We start from the raw sequence: 18,837 nt of genomic DNA, 5'->3' as shown, positions 1-18,837 counted from the left end.
ATATTTTTTGTTATGATGATGATTACTACTGAAATAGTGCCTAACTTTTATTAATATGGTTACCTCTGCTAAGCACTTGTGAAAAGTGAAAGTGAAGTCGCTCAGTTGTGTCCGACTCTTTGCGACCTCATGGACTGTAGCCTACCAGGCTCCTCTGTCCATGGGATTTTCCAGGCAATAGTCCTGGAGCGGATTGCCATTTCCTTCTCCAGGGGATCTTCCCAACCCAGGGATAGAACCTGGGTCTCCTACATTGTAGACAGACGTTTTACCGTCTGAGCCACCAGGGAAGTCCATCATCTCATTTAGCCCTCACAATAACACTGATATAAAAATAGTGCAATTAGCACTAGAAATGCTTATGCTGGGCTCAGGGAACATATTTTGAAAACCAGACTCTGTCTTTTCTCTTCTTGTCCTTTGTCTCTGAGCTTCACTTCGGACCCAGTTAGGCTGACAGAATTGCACATCCCATCCTCACACACCAGTGCTGGTCCATAGGCCAGGCACCGCAACAGTGCAAACAGGCAGACTGCATGCTGGCCACTGCACATGGCTTTTTGTTTCTTCCAGACAAAAGATACTAGATACAGGTGCCAAATAAGTCAGCTGTTCACAGACCAAAAATGTGTTTTCAAAATACTTATTTTTAAATATGCTTTCTAAGGAGCAACAGTGTTATAGGAATAATATATAAAACCACAACAGATAAACTGAACAGTCTTACTTGAACTAGAAAAATTCCCTTGTACCAGCAAAACAAGATTAAATACTTAATCATCTTTATATCAAAATTAAGCAAAATGAATGGCAATTAAAGTCTTCAACTAATATTGGCTTTGAAAAGGCCCCTATCAGGTAAGGAAGAAGTGAAAGGGGAAACAATGCTAACTATTTCTAAGTGATGACTCTGTGCTGAGATGGACAATTAACCCAGAAGGGAGTTTATATTAACACTAATTAACCCTTTTTAACAGATGGGAACAAAGACTTATATCACTTTCCAAAGAGCAGGTCAGTGGTGAGGACCAGGTTCAAACCCAGGCCTTTCTGCAGCCAAAGCCCAAATTCTTTCCACTGCATCATACACAAAAAATTCCTCCAGTAAGAATTTATGGAATTATAAAAATATAGGGCCAGACAGGGCCTTGGAGACTCAGTAATTCAATACCTCACTGAACAGATAAGATCTAAGAGATACGAAGAAATGCTTTACAGTCTCCAAAGATGGCCACCAACAATCCTCCCCGCTTTGCACAAGCATGCTGCTCATCCCATCAAGAGGACGAGGCTATTTTCTCTCTCCAGACCCTGTGATTTGCTGACCAACAGAATATGGTGGTGCCAGCGGTAAAGAATATGCCTGCCAATGCAGGAGATGCAAGAAACACAGGTTTGAGCCCTGGGTTGGCAAGATCCTCTGGAGGAGGGCAAGACAACGTACCTCAGTATTCTTGCCTGGAAAAATCAATGAACAGCACTATTTATACAGTCCATGGAGTTGCAAAAAGTTGGATCTGACTGAGCACACATGCATATGGCTAGAGTATGGTAGAAGGAAGAGCCTGCCAGCTCTAGACACAGCCCTTAGGAAGCCGAGAAGCTTCCAGCGTCATGGCCTCTGGAGGGCCAGCACCATGCTGTAAGGGAGCTCAAGCTAAACAACTGAATGACAAGACACCTTGGGAAGAGAAAGGCGTTGGGGAGAAGGAACCAACATGGGGGCGAAGTCCTCTTGAGCTTTCCGACCCAGTGGGTATCTGAATGCATTCCAAATGACTGACCTAGTCAATGCCATGTGAAGCAGAGAGACTGTCCACCTAGATTTTCTGACCCGTGGAATTATGAAAGTTTGGGGCTGCTTGGTTATACAGCTGTGGCTAACTGAAACAAAAGGTTAACTGACTTGCCCATAGTCAAGAACCAACAACAAGGATTGAAATCTAAGCCCTCTGGTTTCTGGCCCTGGCTATCCACCACCAGGGAAACTGACACACAAATGATACTCCCCAAAACCTGAGTGATCTATGGTTTTGCCACAATGTCCCATAAAGAGAGAGACCTGAACAAAATCACCGTACTCATTCGTTCACAACTCAGCTCTGCAAGGCAGCGTCTGTGTCACCTAACCTACTGCTGTTTAAACTGGGACACGTTTTCTCATTACAAACCACCTTGAGGAGGCGGACAGGCAATCATCACCCTTGTCTGTGTCTCTAGTGCCTAACCCAGGGCCTTGCACACTAGGGATAAATGAAGATCTGCTAACTGACACCTCACATATGAAAAGAATTAGACTAGTCCTCACTCCAAAGAATTATGAGAGCAAGAACAAGTAAGACACCCAGGCCAAGTCCCTCTAACACTGTACAGAATGTCACTGTAAAATAACTACCGCATAAAGTGTTCTTTTCCCGAACACTCTGACAGCACTGTCTTTAATTATTACTTTGATACCCATAAGAAACTCTGTTAAACAGACAGGAATAACAGCACTTTCACATAGTTGAAGAAATGGATGCTCAGAGGGGTAAACACAATTCATCCAGTCATCCACGTTTCACAAGTGAGGCCATGACATGATATCAGGAACCCTGATTGAAAGTCTGAGGCTAATTTCATCTTCTAGGATATCTTCCTCAAAAATCTGAGGATCTAAATCTCAAGAAGTACTGTAAAAGAACCTAGTCACATGAAAAGGATACAAAGAATCACAGAAATTTATAAGACACGATCTCAATACTGACCCATAAGAGTGCGTTTTTCAGGTCATGAGAACTAGGATGTCAGACTTGGCACAGGCCTTGCCAGAACCTATATGACACCAAATCTCTGTGAAACAAATGGCGTAACATTCTCCCTTATCTCAGACCACACTCAGAAAACACAGCACGTGCCTATTGCTGTGTAGAGTGACTATTACAAACTCATTCCTTCTTTGGTGTTTCTAGTAGTCCGAAAATCAGAATGTTATTGTCACATGCTACTCACGTGCAAAAAAGTGACATATGCAGTGGCCTAGTTTCCTATATTACTTAATCATGGGTATTCCAAGAGGTTACAACCAGAGAAGCCCTGAAGAGGACAATAAGAATAGATGGACACTGTGCACCTTTAGATCACTGGGCTCATGACTGGACTGCTGCACATGTGGGCCATTCAGTGAAGTATCATCTCCATTCCCAGGGGCTCTGGAATGCAACGACCCTCTGTGAGTCCCCACCCCACAGCTCACTTCTTCAGCCTCACATCTCCAAAGTTCATGTAACAATAACAATAAGGAAAGGTGAGTAGGAAGTACAGTACTATAATAACACTGTGACTTCAAGGACTTTGTCCCAGCCGAATCCTTCCAGTCTTTACTGCTAGGACCAGGGTTGGGCTGGGGTCCCAAAGCCTTCCCAGGACCAAAAGGACCCTTACCCTCAGCCCCCTGCTTCCGCTTCCAGAATCTGGAAGGGCGGCACGCCAGAGGCAGTCTTGTGTCACTGAGAAGGCTTTCTCTGAGGCCTCTGTGGATAGTTTGGATTGACTGCTTCCTACTGCTGTGGTTAACAGTTGTGTTTCCTGGTCAGGAGGTCCATGAGACGGCGATCTACACATCCACGGGCTAGCAGGCTATTGGTGCGGTAAACACACAACTCCCAGGCTGACAAACATCGGCATTTAGGATGTCACGATCATGTAGGAACGTGCCAGCAATTTTAAAAGCACTTGGGCTGCTGTCCTTTCTTGGATCGCCATGTCTACTGAGTTACTCGTGGAACAATGATGCCCTCTACAGCCCTCAGAGAGAATTCAAGAGACAGAATGAGCTCTTGTATCTGTGAGACATCCTGAATCTGCTTTTCTAAGATTTTTTTTTTACACTAGCATAAGTTAATAATATACATGTGTTTTGTATGCATGTTGGAAAAGAATCTAAATACCATAGTCTACATAGTCTAACAGTAAGGTCCTGATAAAAATAAAATAAAAAGATGTCCAAAGAATTAACATCACTGTACTGAAACAATTTACTTTCCTAAAGGCCTCATAGAAGCAAATTCTACACAACGTCATTTTAGCTATTAACAAAGACTATTTTCAAAAGAATCACTTAAAATATTTTCAAACAGGAACTCCTAAAAGGAGAAACAGGTTGAGATGAAATTTTTTTAAAAGAAAAGAAATAAAATTGGAGATTATAACATTTCCTGTTTGGGACTGAAAAAAGACCAGTATGAAATAACTCTAAGCTGGAGTGACTTCCCTGTTCTCTGTAAGACATGAGGAAAGAAATTCCTCATCTTTGTAATATGAAAATGAGGGATACTGGGTGCCTCAGAAAAGTTCTGAATTACTCAAGGCAGATACCCAAGAAGCAGAGCACAGGTCCTTTGTCTTGGGAAATGTAGCTAAGAGGAATATGCTGTGAGAGAGTGTGTGTGTGTGTATATAACACATGATGGTGTAACTGCGCGTAGTCAGAGGAACAACGTGTGAGGGTAATCAACACAGGAAAGGTTTAGATCTTGTGTGAAAATAAAAGCAAGGCTTTGGTCAAGCCTGGGAAAAGTTGATGCTACAGACTTTGCAAGAAAAGGTGAGAGGGCACAGGAAGACAGAAAACCACAGGCCAGACCACTGCAGGAAATGCAAATTCATCAGTTTCATAGAAACAGGTGGACACGTTCCCAAGTTTCAAGATGAAAATATGGGTCAAAGTTAAAGAGGAAAGGGAAAAGAGTTATCAGAGTGGCTTGAAGTCAGCTGGCAAGTTTAGATTAGATCTCATTTAACAGAAAGAATTACTTCTGATCGCTTAAGCAAGGAAATAACATGGTGAAAATGGTGTTAAGAAAACATTATCCTGGCACTTCTCTAGAGGCACTGGAATGGCAACACAAGAAAGGCATAGAGATCATGCTGAGATCAGTGCAGAAATATAAACAACAAGGATAATCAAGGCTGAATTATAAGAAAAGGAGAGAGAAGAAGCAAGTCCAGGACACTTTGTTAAGGATGGATGCATTACACACGACGGTGAGGGAAGGACCAGGAGACAGCGTAGGCTGCTAAGTCCAGGGACATCCAAAGCAAAAGCCAATTTAGAAGAAAATAGGATAAACTGAATTTTTAGTGTGCAGTTTCAGGGATCAATTTAGGCATAGACTTCAGCAGGCAGGTGGAAAGTTGAATCTGAAAAGAGGGTTTGAGAAGCCAGGATTGTATTTAAACATTTTCTAATCACACCAACCCCCCCCCCTCCTGCCCACCCCCGACCAAAAGAAAAGATGTGCTGACACATGTGGGAAGGAATGGGGGAAATAATGCCCAGAAAACTGGGTGTCTGGCCAGAGAGGCAGAGGTAACACTTGGAAGTTTCATTTCAGACCCAACAAGAACTTGGTTTCAAAGTCATCAACACGCAGAACAAATGCTCTCACTGGAATGTGATGGTCCCTGAAAGCTTTAAGCCTGAGGCAGAATTTAATTGGGTGATAGCTGGTGAACGTCTATGAATTTTATTCCAGATCAAGTACTCAGCACACATTGAGTTCCCAACAGGAGCAATGAAACAGAACAAGTTTACTGTGCAGTGGGGAAGGAAGAGCAGCCAACTTGGTGTGTGTCATCCTCCACCAGGCAAACTCATAGGGATCCTGTATGTCTTTAAAACTTCAAGTTTGCCCAAAGAATAGGCAGAATTAAGAAGGAACTGGAAGATGAAGACTTTAAGTACTGGGAGAAAGACAGAGGTACTTCTTTCACCTTGAAAAGTTTCACAAAGACAAATTCCTTTGGAAAAACATTCTCAAGGATAAAGGTTGCATGCTCTTCCTTTAGATTTATTTCTAGTAAAGAATGTAACCATTTGGGCTTCCCAAGTGGCACAGCAAGACAAAAGCCCATTTGCTACTTGCTATTCATAAACTTTCTCTCTCTGGAAGTTCAAAGAGTTGCTCTTCGCTTTTACTATAAAGGGAAAACTACTGTCAATTCTTGGACATATTTCTCTTTTTGCAGTTTTTCTTAGGAATGCAGAGATTAAGGTTAATTGAAATTTAGAGGGGAACACATAAAACTATAATTGCTACAAAGGAGTGGAAAGAAAAACGTTGATAGTAAAGATGCAAGGAGACTTTTTTAAACGTAAAAATCTCTCCTCTCTGTGCTAACATTAATAAAATCTTAAATCTGTTACTTTTAGAATTAGAAAATAACTCAGCCTTCCTAAACCGTAGTCTAACACACCACACCCCTGCTCTCCCCACCCCCTTCCGCCAAATAAAAAGTAGACAACTATCAACACAAGTAAAAGCCTCAGGTCTCCTGGAGTGGGTGGGAAGGAGGAGGCAGCGGTCATTACACACTCCCTGTGGAAGAAGACAAAGCCAGATCCACATTCCAGGGAAATCTGGCTGGTCCGAGTTTTTCCTTAAATACAGATTGGCCTGTCACTAAGCCAGGCTCTAATCTTCCCAGGCTGCCAATGCTAGGGAAGCCAGGAATCCCTTCTAATTAATCAAACCCTCCCAACAAAAATTTTCCCACCCACAATAAAGTGGGCTGCAGGGAGGGGAAACAGCAGAGCAAGCTTTGTAGCCAAAGAATTCTAGACTTTGGTGTAATACCTAACTAATCCAAGAAAACAGATGCAGGAAGCAGAGGAAATGATCTCCAAACAGAGACAGACAATGAAGTAGGAACCTTTCACAGTACTGCTCTGCTGGAACCAAAGCTGAACACTTTAAATAAGATTGTAATTATAACTGCATGGGAATGAGACTTGATGACACTGCATAGTTTTTTTAAAAACCTGTAGTGGAATCAATCCTTAAACTTTTCAGAGGTAGATGCCATGAATACTGATTTGACAATTTCAATAGAAATTTATTATTTAAATTTATTTTCTTAATAAACTCTAAATACATTATATGTCCATGTCTATTTTCTGCTTCCACTTGCAAAGGAAATGGCGTTGCCCTGACCTTCCGAACTTACCCAGCCCTTGCAGCCAGTTTAACCCAAGGTATCTTCGTTGAAAGCCTACTCTGACAAGATACAAGGAAGCAAGGGTACAGAAGGAAGCACTGATTCAGATCCGAGTGGTCCAATCCAGCTGCAACCACTACCCACGTGTGAATACTGAGCTTCTGAAACCTGGCTGGCAGGAACTGAGATGTGCCTTGAGAGATACATTTATACACTTAAATCAGCTTATATCATAAATGTTTCAGACTCTGCACCAATAAGGCTCTTGTTGCAACTATTCAATTCTGCCATTATAGCATAAAATCAGCAAGGGTGCTTTTATGGGAGTGTCTGTGTTTCAATAAAACTTTATTTACAAAAACAGGCAGCTCCTCTGTGTCAGATGTAATTTGCTGCCCCCTGGTTCTCTAAAGAACTAATAATTATGGAAGTTCTGAAATAATGGGGAGGCTGCAGAGCTAGAATTAGGATCACTCAAGAGCCCCAGGAAGACATGTGTCTGCTGCCACTACTACTCTCAGCTAAGAAAGCCTTCACTGCAGTTCAGGACATGTCTTCCTGCCCTGAGACCCTGAAAGCTGGGGTTCCAAGGACTTTTTCATCTCATACACTGCTGCCATTTCCTGGAATTCTAGCCTAGGTAGCAATCATAAGAAAGATCAAGACCAGGGTCACAGCAGTTAAAAAAAAAAAAAAAGCCCTCTTCCTCAAAGGAAGGTCAGAAGACCTTTCTTCATTTGAATAAGAATAATCTGTCTGCATGGATAATTAATACTATTTGGAGTAAGAATAAACACCTGAGGTGCGAGTGGCAAACTGGTGTTCATCTGGTTTTCTGTTACTTTGGAAATCATGTTCTATCCAGCTATTTTTCAACCCTAAGGGTCAAAAGTAAATGCATCAGTATGAAAATCTGCATAGGTTAATTCTTTTTAACTTACATTTATTCATTTGATTTTTTGTCATAGCAATTTATGTACACAGATTAAAATGAAATATAAAAAACAGGCCTCTTCCGCCCCATCCTGCCTCCACCCCCACCCCAACTCTCACTCACTAGGAGCAACCACACTGAAAACTTTTAGACATTTCACCTCGTATTTACTAAATAGTTCTAGGTATTTTGTTTATACTATAACCTCTTATTATTTCAAATGTAAGCACTATCTGTGGAAAATGAAAACACAATGCTTACAACCCACTCTCTCACACATCCCCTTTGCCAACCTTCCAAAATTTGGAGACCACAACATAGGAAATGTTCAAAGCTGAGGAGTGTAGTATACTATGCTTACTTTTCTATCTTGCATAGTCTTTTGCTTGCTTAGATGAAGGGCTATGTCACTTTCCTTTTGTTTAGGTTCCCTTATTTCTAGCACTAAATCATTCCCACACTCTCTGACAGGCCTACAAAACTCCTTTCGATACATTTAAATGCATGTGTTATTTTATTTATTTCATTTTTTGTTGGGGAGATTGTCCATGGAACCATCTGTCCTGTTCCAAACATTACTTTCCAAGCATAAGACATAGCTCATCATTATGGGATTTGCTGAGACCCTCACCTGTTAGATTCCCTATTTCCAAGATCCTATATCTTATCCTTTCTCTGTTCACATTTGCATTTGGGAGAAATCACATCCTTCCTAAAATTGAGTACATTAGAAGGACTCTTTTTTTAGTCTTTGCAAGTCTGAAAACACTTCTATTCCAGCTGACCATGTGATCTAAAACACGGCTGAGGGAAGAATTCAGGGTTGGAATCCATCATCTTCAGAATACCGAAGCCCCTGCTCCACTGTCCAGCTCCGGCTGCTGAGGAGGCTGCTCTGAATCTGATCTTTGGCATGTGACCTATTTTCCTTTCAGGATCTTCTCTGAGTTCCCATTGTTAGGAAATTTTAGCACAATATGCCTAAGTATTACTTGTTCTCACTGCCTTTTTTAGGTGTCCACTCACAGAAATTTTCAAATAGTAACTTTGTGCTATCATTTCTAGTAATTTTATTATTTCTTCATAATTTTCTTCTCCATCATTTTTTTGTTTTCCTTTCCAGAATGCTAATTTTTCATTCTAAGACTATACCTCTCTCTAATTTCTAACATTTTTGCGCTATCCTCCCCCTCACCTTTTTTTTTTTTTTTTTTTTTGCCACATGGCATGTGGGATCTTAGTTTCCTGATCAGGGATCGAACCATGCTTGACGCAGTGAAAGCTCAGAGTTTTAATCACTGGACCACCAAAAAAAGTGCCCATGGTATATTTCCATTTTTTTATCTATTATCTTTCTGCTCTACTATTTGGGCAGATATTTATCTATTGTCCGGTACACTACTAAATTTTTATTTCTATTATATTTTCAATTTACAAGAACACTTACATTTTCTGGGGAATTTCCCTTATTCATAACATGCTTATTGTTACAACTTGTTAGATAGTTTTAACAGTCTCCTTTTTTGCTAGGAAGATATAATTTCAAATTTTTTCAAAGTCTTTTCTTACTCACTAGAATCACCCTACCCCCCCTAGTTGGTTCATTAGCTTTTTTCCCCTCTCTTTCTCAGTTTTCTTTCTCAGTTCAATTCAGTTCAGTCACTCAGTCATCTTTGCGACCCCATGAACCGCAGCACACCAGACCTCCCTGTCCATCACCGACTCCTGGAGTCTACCCAAACTCATGTCCATTAAGTCGGTGATGCCATCCAACCATCTCATCCTCTGTCATCCCCTTCTCCTCCTGCCCTCAATCTTTCCCAGCATTAGGGTCTTTTCAATGAGTCAGCTCTTCACATCAGGTGGCCAAAGTACTGGAGTTTCAGCTTCAACATCAGTCCCTCCAATGAACACCCAGGACTGATCTCCTTTAGGATGGACTGGCTGGATCTCCTTGCAGTCCAAGGGACTCTCAAGAGTCTTCTCCAACACCCACAGTTCAAAAGCATCAATTCTTCGGCACTCAGCTGTCTTTATGGTCCAGCTCTCACATCCATAGATGACTACTGGAAAAACCATAGCCTTGACTAGACGGACCTTTGTTGGCAAAGTAATGTCTCTGCTTTTGAATATGCTGTCTAGGTTGTTCATAACTTTCCTTCCAAGGAGCAAGTGTCTTAATTTCATGACTGCAATCACCATCCGCATTCATTTTGGAGCCCAGAAAAATAGTCAGCCACTGTTTCTACTGTTTCCCCATCTATTTGCCATGAAGTGATGGGATCGGATGCCATGATCTTCGTTTTCTGAATGTTGAACTTTAAGCCAACTTTTTCACTCTCCTCTTTCATCAAGAGGCTCTTTAGTTCCTCTTCACTTTCTGCCATAAGAGTGGTGTCATCTGCTATCTGAGGTGATTGATAGTTCTCCCAGCAATCTTGATTCCAGCTTGTGCTTCATCCAGCCCAGAATTTTACATGATGTACTCTGCATACAAATTAATACACAGGATGACAATATACAGCCTTGACATATTCCTTTCCCTATTTGGAACCCGTCTGTTGTTCCATGTCCAGTTCCAACTATTGCTTCCTGACCTGCATACAGGTTTCCCAAGAGGCAGGTCAGGTAGTCTGGTATTCCCATCTCTTTCAGAATTTTCCACAGTTTATTGGATCCACACAGTCAAAGGCTTTGGCATAGTCAATAAAGCAGAAATAGATGTTTTTCTGGAAGCCTCTTGCTTTTTCAACGATCCAGCAGATGTTGGCAATTTGATCTCTGGTTCCTCTGCCTTTTCTAAAACCAGCTTGAACGTCAGGAAGTTCACGATTCACGTATTGCTGAAGCCTGGCTTGGAGAATTTTGAGCATTACTTTGTTAATGTGTGAGATGAGTGCAATTGTGTGGTAGTTTGAGCATTCTTTGGCATTGCCTTTCTTTGGGATTGAAATGAGTCCTGTGGCCACTGCTGAGTTTTCCAAATTTGCTGACATATTGAGTGCAGCACTTTCATAGGATCATCTTTTAGGATTTGGAATAACTCAACTGGAATTCCATCACCTCCACTAGCTTTGTTCGTGGTGATACTTACTAAGGCCCACCTGACTTCAATTCCAGGATGTCGGGCTCTAGGTGAGTGTGAGTGATCACACCTTCGTGATTATCTGGGTCATGACGATCTTTTTTGTACAGTTCTTCTGTGTATTCTTCTTAATATCTTCTCCTTCTGTTAGGTCCATACCACTTCTGTCCTTTATTGAGCCCATCTTTGCATGAAGTGTTCCCTTGGTATCTGTAATTTTCTTGACAAGATCTCTAGTCTTTCCCATTCTATTGTTTTCCTCTATTTCTTTGTATTGATCGCTGAGGAAGGCTTTCTTATCTCTCCTTGCTATTCTTTGGAACTCTGTTTCTCAAGTCATCCTTACATCTATGGTGGTATCTTTTGTCCATTCATAATTAAGAACAGACAAGGAAATGCTAATTAAAAACTTTCCTTACATGGGTGGCACTGAATGACTACTGGGCTTCAGGAATCCAGTGGGGTCCCAGCTATTTGGTTGGAGAATGTCAAATGTAGGCCCTACTAATATCAGACAAGTAGACTTTCGGGTAACTATGACTGGAAATAAAAAGAGATATTTCATATTGATTAAAGATTCTATTCAACAGAAAAAGCAATGATAAATTTGTATATATCTATTAATAGAGCCTCAAGATAATGCTGTTGTTTAGTTGCTAAGTTGTGTCTGACTCTTTGTAGCCCCATGGACTATAGCCCGCCAGGCTCCTCTGTCCACAGGATTCTCTAGGCAAGAATACTGGAGTGGGTTGCCATTCCCTTCTCCAGGGGATCTTCCTCACCCAGGAATCAAACCCATATCTCCTGCACTGGCAGGTAGATTCTTTACCACTGAGTCACGAGGGAAGCCCTCAGGATATACAAAGCAAATATCAACAAAAGGACAAATATACAAATCTAAAATCATAGTTGGAAATTTTAATACAGCACTCTCAACTGATTAATCAAGTAGACAAAATATAGTAAACACATAGCAAATTTATACAACACATGTAACAAACTTGACATGAGTCAGATACATAGTTTACTGTACACAACAACCATCAGATTATTCAAGTGTTTATAAAATATTAACCAAAATAGAGGAATTATACAAAACACCTATAACAAAATGATTTTTGAAAAATTTCCAAACACTTAGAAGCTACACATGTGAATAACCCATTAATCAAAAATGAAACAATATGAAAATTAGAAAATATTTTGATATGAATCAAAGCAAAATTACTACTTGAACTGCATCTTTATGAAAGCAAAAGGATAGAAATAAGTTATGTGCTTGACAAACAGATGGAAGCAGGTGCTTAACAAATGGAAGTGACAAATAGATTTAAGGGGTTAGACCTGACAGACCGAGTCCCTGAAGAACTATGACAGAGGTTCATGCCATTGTATAGGAGGCAGGGATGAAGGCCACCCCAAGAAAAAGAAATGCACAAAGGCAAAACAGTTGTCTGAGGAGGCCTTACAAATAGCTGAGAAAAGAAGAGAAGCGAAAGGCAAAGGAGAAAAGGAAAGATATACCCATTTGAATGCAGAGTTCCAAAGAATAGCAAGGAGAGATAAGAAAGGCTTCCTCAGTGATCAATGCAAAGAAATAGAGGAAAACAATAGAAGGGGAAAGACTAGAGATCTCTTCAAGAAAATTACAAATACCAAGGGAACATTTCATGCAAAGATGAGCACAATAAAGAACAGAAATGGTATGGAACTAACAGAAGCAAAAGATATTAAAAAGAGGTGGTAAGAATATATAGAAGAACTGTACAAAAAAGATCTTCATGACCCAGACCATGAAGGTGTGATCACTCACCTTGAGCCAGACATCCTGAAGTGTGAAGTCAAGTAGGCGTTAGGAACCATCACTAAGAACAAAGCTAGTGGAGGTAATGGAATTCCAGTTGAGCTATTTCAAATCCTGAAATATGATGCTGTGAAAGTGCTACACTCAATATGCCAGCAAATCTGTAAAACTCAGCAGTGGCCACAGGACTGGAAAAGGTCAGTTTTCATTCCAATCCCAAAGAAAGGCAGTACCAAAGAATGTTCTAAATACCACACAACTGCACTCATCTCACATGCTAATAAAGTAATGCTCAAAATTCTCCAAGCCAGGCTTCAACAGTACATGAACCATGAACTTCCAGATGTGCAAGCTGGATTTAGAAAAGGCAGAGGAACCAGATATCAGATGGCCAACATCCGCTGGATCATCGAAAAACCAAAAGACTTCCAGAAAAACATCTATTTCTACTTTATTGGCTATGCCAAAGCCTTTGACTGTGTAGATCACAATAAACTATGATCTACAGAAAATTCTGAAAGAGATGGGAATACCAAACCACCTGACCTGCCCTCTGAGAAATCTGTACACAGGTCAAGAAGCAACAGTTAATAAACTGGACAGGAACAACAGGCTGATTCCAAATCAGGAAAGGAGTATGTCAAGGCTGTATATTGTAACCCTGCTTATTCAACTTATATGCAGAGTACATCATGCCAAATGCTGGGCTGGATGAAGCACAAGCTGGAATCAAGATTGCCAGGAGAAATATCAATAACCTCAGATAGGCAGATGACACCACCCTTATGGCAGAAAGTGAAGTTTAAGAGCTAAAGAACCTGTTGATGAAAGTGAAAGAGGAGAGTGCAAAAGTTGGCTTAAAATTCAACATTCAAAAAATGAAGATCATGGCATCTGATCCCATCACTTAATGGCAAATAGATGGGGAAAGAATGGAAACAGTGACAGACTTTATTTTGGAGGGCCCCTAAATCACTGCAGATGGTGACTGTAGCTGTGAAATTAAAAGACACTTGCTCCTTGGAAGAAAAGCTATGACCAACCTACACAGCATATTAAAAAGCAGAGACACTACTTTGCTGACATAGGTCCATCTAGTTAAAGCTATGGTTTTTCCAGTAGTCATGTATGGATGTGAGAGTTGGACTATAAAGAAAGGTGAGCGCCAAAGAATCGATGTTTTTGAACTGTGGTGTTGGAGAAGACTCTTGAGAATCCTTTGGACTGCAAGGAGATCCAACCAGTCCACCCTCAAGGAAATCAGTCCTGAATATTCATTGGAAAGATAGATGCTGAAGCTGAAACGCCAATATTTTGGCCACTTGATGCAAAGAACTGACTCGTTGGAAAAGACCCTGATGCTGGGAAAGATTGAAGGTGGGAGGAGAAGGGGACAACAGAGGATGATGGCATCATTGGTTGGATGGCATCACTGACTCGATGGACATAAGTTTAAGTAACCTCTGGGAGTTGGGTGATAGACAGGGAGGCCTGGCATGCTGCAGTCCATCGGTCACAAAGAGTTGGACATGACTGAACAACTGAACCGAAGTAGGTGCTTAGGAATTTATAGCTTTAAGTGTATATATTAGAAAAAAAAAATGTTCAAAATCAATGGTTTAAACTTCTACCTTAAGAAGCTAGAAAAAGGACAAATTTACTCAAAATAGAAGGAAGGAAATAATAAAGTAATCAATAAAACAGAAAACAAGTACCCTACAGGAAAAAAAAAAAAAAATCAAAGCCAAAAGTTGGTTCTCTGAAAAGAATAATAAAATTAATAAATCCCTAACAGTATTAGTCAATATCCTAATATACCTAAAAACCACAATGAGCTATAACCACACAAGCTATTGTAGCTATTATGAAAAAAGACAAATGCTGGTGAGAATGTCGAGAAAAGGGAGCCCTGGTAGACGGGTGGTGGGAATGTAAATTAGTGGCACAACTACGGAAAACAGAGGTTCCAAAAAAATTTTTAAATACAACTACCATATGGTCCAGCAATCCCACTCCTGTGATTATATGTGAAGGATATGAAATATGAAATTGCTATCCTTTTTTATCACTACTACTTTTAACTTTTTATTTTATATTGGGGTATAGCCTATTAACAATGTTGATGAAATCACTATCTTGAAGAGATATTTGCACTCCTGTGTTCACTGCAGCATTATTCACAACAGTGAAGACATGGAAACAACCTAAATGCCCATTCACGTACGAATGAATAAAGAAAATGTATATGCATACAGTGGAATATTATTTGGCCATAGCAAAGAAGAAAAGTCTGCCATTTGCAACAACATAGACTCCGAGGACACTATGCTAAGTGCAGTCAGTACCTTAGAGAAAGACAAATACTGTACGATTTCACTTACATGTGGGATCTTTAACCTTTGAATTTACAGAGACAGAGTAGAGTGGTGGATGTACGGGGTTGAGGGGGTAGGTAAATGAAAGGATACTGGTTTAAGGGTAGAAACTTTCAGTTATAAGATAAGCCTGCCTGGGAAATCCCATGCAGAGAAGCCTGGCAGCCTACAGTACATGGGGTCGCAATAGACTAGGACATGACTTAGTGACCAAAAAACAACAAAGTTCCAGGGAGCTAATATACAACCTGGTGACTATAGTTAGCAACACTGTACCGTATACTTGAGAGTAAAGCTCTAATGTTGTCACCGTAACAAGAAAACAGTAATTAAGTGAAGGATATGTTTGCTAACTAAACATTATGGTAAATAAACATTTTGCAATTTATATGTTTCTCAAACCAACACACTGTACACCTTAAACTTACAAAAGGGTTTTATGTCAATAATTCAATCAAGCTGGAAACAAAAATAATCATGCCTTTGAAAGGTTCAAGCCTGGTTGTCAGAGTATCTGGAAGCCAGGATAGCTGAGAGCTGGCATCCTAATGCCCAAAGAGGGTAGGAAAAGGAGAGAGAGGAGTTGGGAATAAACTGATTCCAGTTAAGTCAGGAGTTGTGGAGAAAACTTTCAGCTCTTCATAATAGCTTAAAGACATAATACAAAGCTTGAAACAGAAATATTATAGAAATAAATATTCAATTTGGAGATATCTCATATAATACACTCTAGTTCATGTGGATAAGTTTGTCCACAATTTCTTGGAATAAAAGCTATTCAAGAGAGCTTTTCCTTCTTTCTCTTGAGAAACTGTGCCCTTCATGAAAATGCAAAAACCTTTCTGCTCCCTGACCAAGGGAGGCAGCATGGAAGCCTGCCCCCGACCCAGGGTTCTGAGAAAGGGAAGGGGGAAGGAGAAGAGCAAGAACAAGAGTGGAAAAGACTGAAAGCACGAAGCTTGTGCCACACTTGGTTGTGGGCTACAAAGTCAGACTGCCCACAGGTGGTGGAATTCCAAGCCCTGAAATGAACATAAACCTGGTCCAAAACCACCCAAGTGCCAATGGCTCCAGCAGAAGTAAACTTGAAACCGCTCCACGGCTCTGCAGGGCCAGGCTTGTAGGTCTTCCCACCACGTATTTCAAACATTAAGTAACAGTGGAAATACGTCTATGTCTGTATGCTTAAGTTTTGTAAATATGCTCATTTGTATCTTTTTTTTTTTTTTAAAGATTCTGAAAATATTTTGTTGTTACTGTTGTTCAGTCTCTAAGTTGTGACTCTCTGCGACCCCATGAACTGCAGCCTGCCAGGCTCCTCTGTCCATGGGATTTCCCAGGCAAGAATACTGGAGTGGAGAGCCATTTCCTCCTGCAGAGGATCCTCCCAACCCAGAGATCAAGCAGGCCAGTTCTTTACCACTAGCGCCACCTGGTGCAGCTGTGAGATTGAGCAATCTGGGAGCAGAACTTGTCACAGCAGGGTGTATGCTTTGGAAATCAACAGACCAACTCTGACATAATCAGGTGCCTGGGGCCCACGCTTTGCCCCTGATGAGTACTGTCTGCCCAAACGGATCAGTCAGTTTGGGCAAAGCTTTGCAAGAGGCCCAGTCTTTTTCTGAGTAGAGAGTCTGCAAGGGCTCAGTCTTGGATGAGTTAATATCACCCTCCAGCATATAAGAAACAATTATACAGGACTATCCACAAGTTTTAAGAGTTCCAGAAGAATCGCTGTCTTTCAGAGCTTCAGTCCTGTCTGATTCTTTGCAAGGACTGCAGCACGCCAGGATTCCGTCGTTCACCATCTCCAGGATTCTGCTCAAACTCATGCACATTGAGTTGATGATGCCATCCAAACATCTCATCCTCTGCCATCCCCTTCTCCTGCCTTCAATGTTTCCTAGCATCAGGGTCTTTTCTAATGAGTCAGCTCTTCACATCAGTTGGCCAAAGTATTGGAGGTTCAGCTTCAGCATCAGTCCTTCCAATGAATATTCACAGTTGATTTCCTGATCTCCTTGCTGTCCAAGGGACTCTCAAGAGTCTTCTCCAACACCACAGTTCAGAATGATTAATTCTATGGCACTCAGCCTTCTTTATGGCCTAGCTCTCACATCCATACATGACTACTGGAAAAACCATAGCTTTGACTAGACAGACCTTTGTTGGAAAAGAAATGTCTCTGCTTTTTAATACACTGTCTAGGTATGTCATAACTTTTCTTCCAAGGAGCAAACGTCCAAGGGCTGCAGTCACCGTTCACAGTGATTTTGTATAAATAAAGTCTGTCACTATTTGCATTGTTTCCCCCATCTATTTGCCATGAAGTGATGGGACCGAATGCCATGATCTTGGTTTTTTGAGAACGAAACAGAGAGAACAGAGACGCGCAGTACTTGAAGAGAAAAAAGCCAAAATTTTCCAAAACTGACAAAAGACTTGACTCCTCCAAAGGAAGTACATTGCATCCTGAGCCAGATAAATAAAAATAAGTCTATATCTCAAGATTTCACAGGGAAACTGTAGATTATCAAAGACAAAGATAAAACCTTAAAAGTAACCACAGAGAACCAAGATAGCTTGATAAGCAAGGTAACAGAGAAAGGAATCACAAGTAGATTTCTGAGCTGACTGGTCTCCACAGATGCACCCTCAGAGGCTCCCCTCCTTGTGAGCACAAGCTGCTTTTCACATCAAGAGCTCCATCTTCCCTGGAGTTGACCTCTGAGTGCCCTGACCAACTGAATGTGGAGGAAATGCATCTGAGACTTCTGAGCCCAGGTCTTCAAGGGTTGGACGAATTACACACTTCCTTCTTCCGGCAACTCTTGCCCTGGGAGCCCATCCCTCAAAACTCAGCCACCAAGCTAGGACAAGCCCAAGCCATACTGAGCAGCCACTTGAATGGGAACTGAAGGGCAGCACTAACAGCCCAGGTGAGACAGCAGCACAGTCAGCCATTACAGTAGTCAGCTTCGATGCACCAGCTGCTCTGAGGTCCCAGATGACTGCAGCCCCAGTCAACCGCAAATGGAAAAACCAACCCGTTTTTTTCTGGTGACCTCCAGAATCCTGAGAGTAAAAAGGCTTGTGTTTCAAGTCACTATATTTTCAGGTGGTTTTTTAGTACCAATTGATAATTAAAACATTTCTCACTTGCAGTAAGAGATTTCAGAAGACAAGGGAAAATACCTTAAAGTGCTGAGGAGAAATGATGTGCAACTTGAAATTCTAAACAAACTTTACTCTCTAGAGGAAAACCAAATACATTTCTAGACAAATAGTGAAAGTTCACCTTATAATCTCTCACAGAAAGAAAACTACATACAGAATATACAAATACTAGAAATAATTGTAAGTGATGAAATTTATAAATAGGTTGTAAATCTAATGAGCACTGGCTCCATAAAGGTAAGACATGACTACAATATTATATAGTATCTGATCTGATTAACAACCACTAGAATTGGTGTGATTTGATGTTTTCAATTTCTGCTTAATGAAACACTAGCATAGAGAACATGCCCTAAAGAGCACGCGTATGTGAAAGCATCCTTCATGCAGTGGTCCCTCTAGGGAGACGGAATCTATAGTTGCTGGGAGGCAGGACCCCTGGCTGCACAACCTGGAGGGCCAATCATAGTCACTACTTATCAAT

At 41.0% G+C, this 18,837-nt stretch overlaps 1 protein-coding gene across 1 annotated transcript in view; it reads right to left on the bottom strand.

Annotated features, from left to right (window-relative positions):
- The window catches only part of SLX4IP (SLX4 interacting protein), a 220,746-nt gene that overhangs the window by 178,570 nt on the left and 23,339 nt on the right, over positions 1-18,837 (bottom strand).

This window comes from Bos indicus, chromosome 13 (assembly GCF_029378745.1).
Source record: "Bos indicus isolate NIAB-ARS_2022 breed Sahiwal x Tharparkar chromosome 13, NIAB-ARS_B.indTharparkar_mat_pri_1.0, whole genome shotgun sequence".
Classification (NCBI taxonomy): domain Eukaryota; kingdom Metazoa; phylum Chordata; class Mammalia; order Artiodactyla; family Bovidae; genus Bos; species Bos indicus.
The sequence above is the reverse complement of the archived record's forward strand: the minus strand, read 5'-3'. Positions and strand labels throughout refer to the sequence as shown.